The sequence below is a fragment of the Mus caroli genome, chromosome 8, assembly GCF_900094665.2.
Source record: "Mus caroli chromosome 8, CAROLI_EIJ_v1.1, whole genome shotgun sequence".
In the NCBI taxonomy this organism is placed as follows: domain Eukaryota; kingdom Metazoa; phylum Chordata; class Mammalia; order Rodentia; family Muridae; genus Mus; species Mus caroli.
In genome coordinates this window covers 26641301-26647173 of record NC_034577.1, presented here as the reverse complement: position 1 = coordinate 26647173, position 5873 = coordinate 26641301, and the positions used below count along the sequence as shown (strand labels likewise).

Below are 5873 nucleotides of genomic sequence, written 5' to 3'. Positions count from 1 at the left end.
AAAAAAAAAAAAAAAAAAAAAAAAAAAAAACCACAAAGACAGAGAGATCGCAGCACCCCATCCCGGCTGATTCACATAGCGGCATTGACATTGAGCCTCCAGAGAGATGTTCTCTTCCCAGTCTGGCTAAAAATATCCAAATTCAGATTTATAATGACAGGAGCTGATAAATTTGCTGGGGAAATGCAAGCAGTGTCACTGTCGTGCTAGGAAACCTGTTCTGATAAATTGATGTGGGGAAAGAGATTGCCAAACACGGCCGAGACCCGCAGTGCTACTTCCCCTGGGATGAGGAACAAAATGAGCATGTTTTCCTTGCCATCAAAGTCTCCTTTTTTATCCAGAGTAGGCAGGAGAGTACAGCAGATTACAAAGGAATATAGGGAGCATGTTGATCAAAAGGATAGTATGACATAAAACCAAACCTTATCTTCTGTCTAGCAGACAGAACAGGGTGGATCTCTGTCTCTCACTCTCTCTCTCTCTCTCTCTCTCTCTCTCTCTCTCTCTCTCTCTGTCTCTCTCTCTCTCTCTCACTCACACACACACACACACACACACAAAGTACCAGAGTTAGGGACTGAAGATGGTTATTTAAAAGGTATAATTTTTTTGATACCCACTGCCTCTCCCTCCATCCCCTGACTCTGTCAAACAATTTGCCAACAATTGCTACATTTACTCCAACCATTTTAGGTCATTAACTTTAGAAATTAAGGTTCGCATCATTTTCCAGCTTGGCCTTTGGCCAACGTCGAGCTGGTGCCCAGTGTGTAGGTGGATGATACAGGCTTGGAGGGTTTCCCTCTCACACATTTGCTAAGACCACAAAATGTCATGGTTGAATTCAATGCACAAATGTTACCAACTCAAGCCTCAGCTACAGGGCCCAGTGATGATTTTCGATGGCATTGTTTACCAGCAGTAACGTCATTCAACAGCAATCCCAGCACATCATTTCTGTCCATCTACAATTAAAAGAAAGGCTGGAGACCCAAAGGGGATCAGAACTCCACAGGAAGACCAACAGAGTAAACTAACCTTGACCACTGGGGGCTCCCAGACACTATACCACCAACCACAGGGTGAGCATGGGCTGGACCTAGGTCCCCATACATATATAGCAGATGTGCAGTTTGCTCTTCATGCAGGTCCCCAAACCAGTGGAGTTGGATCTGTCCCTGACTCTGTTGCCTCCCTGTGGATCCGATTTCCCTAACAAGGCTGTCTTGTCTGGCCTCAGTGGGAGAGGATGTGCCTAATCCTGCAGTGACTGTTGTGTCAGGGTGGGGTGATACCCAAGGGAGGCTCCTCCTCCTCAGAGGAGAGGAGATGATAATGGGAGGATGGAATGAATAGCTGTGTGAGGGGAGGACTGGGAGGAAAGCAGGGTTGCAATAGGGATGTAACATGAATAAATACATTCATGAAAAAAAAGGAGAGAGAAAGTCTGGGACTTACATTCATGCAGCATTTATGTAATGCAACCTCAGAATTAGAATCTACTTAGGACTTCTGTTTCTATAGCCCTTCCTTTTCATCTTCCTTTTCTGTGATCAAGCAACCATTGTTATGTTTGAGCCCTGCTTAAATTAATAGTAGGTAACCAAAAACATCCACGGTCAGAGAAAAATTTCTATAGTCTTAGGATTCAGTAGAAAATGTATGATACAAGGAAAAAAATAGCATAGATGAATTGAGGTGTAGATGATGGGCCAGAGGCAAGCTTTGATCCATTTCAAAGCTTACATTAAAAATGGTAATTCTTAATTGTGATATCTAGGTATTACAACATGAGTAATGATTCTGAAATTACTTAAATTAGGAAATGTTTGTGAGTTAATTATGTTATTAATTTTGGGATGGGGAGATAAGTTACTATATACCAAAGATAAGATAGAGATGTATGGACAAGAATTACAGCATACCAAAATATTTCTCTGACTTGTTGAAGTGTAAACAGAAATAAAGAAGCAGCTGGAACAGACTGGCATGCAGTCTCCCCTCTCCTCTGGCTTCCGTCTCTCTCAAGTGAATCTGTTTTCATTCAAAGAATAAGAGTAGATTTCTTCCACCATCAATATACACATATTTTTTTGAGCATTTTTCCTGTATATTTTCATCAAATAGAACAGTTTCTGCCTTCAGAGCAATTATTACACACAGTGAACACGTTATTCAAACATGGCACTGAAGGGTGGGGCTTTGGCAAGAATGAACGTCAGAAAGTTTAGCATTAATAAGTGAAAAGGATATTAGTTAGGTAATGTAATAAAATCCCAAAAGGCTGGAACCCTTGCCTCTGGGGTTATGAAGACATAGTTACTGGGTGCTGTGATTATGATAAGTTACTTTCCTTCCTTTGGCTCTGACAATTTTCCTCTGGTACAGCTGAGCAACAATACCCTACTATCTGGCAAATAGCATACATTACTGTATTGGTTCCTATGTTTTTAATGTACATAAGGAAATGAAATCATATAAAATACTATATGATGTTTCTTGACTTATTTCTACTCTTGCTGCCCAAATACAGTTTTAATCATTGCAGTGGAGAAGATCCCTAACTCTGGATTTGGACCAATACTCCATTAAACTCTACGTTTCATATGAGCACAGTGAAGTGACTTGGGGAGAAGAAACTGTCTCACATGGTGCATCGATTTTATGGCAAAGTGAGCAACAGGTAGACTAATAAAGTTTTACTACACAGTGAGGGTACAGGAAGGTTATATCCCTTTGTAATGTAGATTTTATGATTTCTTAGGGTAAAATAGACACGCTGAAAATGTTTCACGTTGTTAGAAAGCGTGCATAATTCTCATTCAAGGAAAAGAAGTAGCTTCACTCAAACAGCAATATATACATATACATAGATTTCTCCAGTCTATGTTTCATAAAATAGAGCAGTTTCTGCCTTCATAGTGATGACAAGTATAATAAAGAGTTCCCAGGAAATCTTTAGTGAGGTTGAATACATTAAATTCTTCCTGTTTGACCTATTCTGTGGGGTGGTTATCCCTTGTTATGTGTGTCACTGACCACTGCATAGTTTTAATTCTTTTCATTACATCTTAATATCTATATTCTATAGTGTTTTCTGCCTCCTAACTGTGCACCGGGATTGCAAAGATTCCTACCTTCTTTGTAAAAATGGACAACTGTCCCAATAACTTGTTTGTGCTTCATCAGACATGTGCAACATTTCCTCAATAAGATGGATGCCAATATACAACCAGGAACAAAAGAGTCGAACGTGGTCTGAGACCAGGAGCTCATGGTCTACACTGACTTTGAATCAGTCCTTTGGCTGGACAGCTCCCATCAAAGCAAAACTGGAAATTCCTTATGTTAAGGCATTGCTTTGCCTGTCAGAGAAGGGTTATAAAAGAAATAGGGAGTGAAAGGGGCTAGGGAGAGGGATAGAAAGGCTGAGAGGTAGGTTGTAAGTGGGATTTTTGCTGGAGAAAATGTTAAATTAATGGTTTATAGATGATATTATAATCTAAAGATAAATGTCACAAAATAAGAGATTCAACAAATTCTAACCAAATAGATCAGCTTAAAAATTAGTAGAAGAAATACATTCATACTTAGGCCATGCAGAGAGTTAAAATACACTGAGTGCTGTGTCTAATATGTGGATTGGATCTTCATAAGCCTCTGATGAGCAGCTGCTATAAGCAGGAGAGTGAATTCAAAATCCCAAAATCATAGACAAGAAAAAAATTCCACAGGACAGTTTGTGATAGAGAAGAAAGGGAGAGAAAAAGTCAGAACTGTGTTGTAGGTCGGAATGTATTGAATTCTGCTCTCTCAAGCTGAGTGTAGAAAAAATATTGATTAACAGGTTAGGTCTTGTGAGAGGAGGGACTGGAGGCACCATGCTTGAGTAATTCAGGCTGCCCCTGCTTTGTTTGTTGGCACCCCTGCTAGCTCCAGGGAGCAAGGGATTCTCTCCTTCCTTGCTGTTCCTTCTCAGCCTCAGCAAGTCAGGATGCTGGCAGCTCTTGGTGAAGATTAGCAAATGTAAAACTCAACCTTGGAAAGTGCTGTAATTTGATTCTATGCAAGATCCATCATTTGTCTGAGTGTGAAGATTAAGTAATTTCATACAACCTGAAGAATAGCTGTTGTGAGCTGTGCCTAGCAGTTTTCTAATCACAGCCTTCTAAGAAGAGAATAGGCATATGGATTGGGGATGACATTCTGTGTTAGAGCATATGCTTAGCATGTGCAAGACCCTGCTTCCATCCATTGTTCCATTGTTATTGGTAAAGATTTTTGGGGTAATGGGGTAATGTGACTGTGTAGGCATTGGATTACACAGTGGATTGAACCAGGGAGGAGGAAGAAGGAGGAGCTAACTTCCAGTAAGAACCTTTTATTGGCCAGGACCTGCATTCTGTATGTGCTAACCTTCATAATCAATCCATGCAATGTGCTGATAAGATGGTGGCTCCTGGACTAGAAAGATGAATCAGCACCTAAGAACTTGTACTGTTCTTACAATCATATCAGAGTGCCTTTTCTATCCTCCTTGGACAGGTGTACTTATATAGACATACTCATACCCATGTGCTCACATATCTGTGTGCACATACACACTCATGCATGCACATGCACACACACACACACGTACATGCACACACATATCCCCACATGGATACAGATATACATATACTCATAAGAAAATACCCCTGTGCATGCACACAGACACACACACAGACACACACAGATACACACACACAGATACACACACACACACCCCACATATACACCATAATTAAACATAAACATTCACCAAAGATAATGTCATTCTTGAAATCAGGAGAACTGAGAAATTGAACTTTGCCCCATATGACTGAGTTTGAGTGATTTTTTTTTTCTGTTCTAGAGCCGTGTACCATCTGGTCTATGACTTAGCAACCATAAGGTGAATACAAGATGGAAAATAACCTGAAATCCAAAATAGTTTGCTTCTTCCTGTATTAGCTGTGCTGACTGAAACTATTGACTAAATGAGATTTTTGAGAATAGCCATGAATTTTGATTATCCAACACCCTGCTAAGAATTTAAAGAGTCATATTAGTTCTTCTGTGGGCGGGAAGAGGAGTGAGAGATCTGAAATAGCACCTGTGGAGTATAAAAAGACAAATTTGGATACTGAAAGCAATAGTTGTCAAAGCTGTCAAACACCACAATTCTCTTTTACATAAAAAAGAAGAAGAAAATGAAGAAGGTTGGGGATGGATCGTGAGGAAGGTATAGATATTTTGTATTCTCCAATTCATTTAGATATTTGGTTCTATCTTAGTTTTTGATGGGGTTTGCAAGGGAATTGTTTCTGGAGGTGCTGCACATTCTGGAAGCATTTTAAGTGTAACACATGTGTGTCAAACCATACCTCCACAGTCATAGAATGACCCGCATGCATTCAGATCTGTGAATAACAGACAGGGCACAAAATACGTCTATTATGTCCCACTTTTCTGTTTCCCCTCTTTATCAGCTACCTTCCATTTTTGCTCCAGGAGGCAGATGAGTGTGTTAAGAGCAGTAGAAAGAGCCCTATGTATAAGTATCAATTTGTAGTAGATAGATTTCTAAAATGCAATTTTATCCAAAATTTATACCTTAAGACATGATTAATATAGAACATTATATAGAACATATAATATAGAGCATCTACAGTTTTTCTTAGCAAGCATTTAAAATGCATTATGGATTTTGTATTCATAATATATCCAAACTCACCCAAGTACATTTCAAGGGCATAATTGCCACATGTAGCTATAGACTTCTATCTTTTTTTTTAATTAGGTAATTTCCTCAATTACATTTCCAATGCTATCCAAAAAGTCCCCAATAC

The 5873-nt window shown here is 39.4% G+C and overlaps 1 long non-coding RNA gene across 2 annotated transcripts in view; it reads left to right on the top strand.

Annotated features, from left to right (window-relative positions):
- Positions 1–5873, top strand: part of LOC115031749 — a 78292-nt gene that overhangs the window by 68119 nt on the left and 4300 nt on the right. Inside the window, exons 3-4 of one of the 2 annotated variants that reach the window (XR_003837410.1) lie at positions 2537–2686; positions 4898–5266. This is a non-coding gene — a long non-coding RNA (uncharacterized LOC115031749). The remainder of the gene's footprint in view (positions 1–2536; positions 2687–4897; positions 5267–5873) is intronic. The other variant, XR_003837411.1, reaches the window with a different exon arrangement.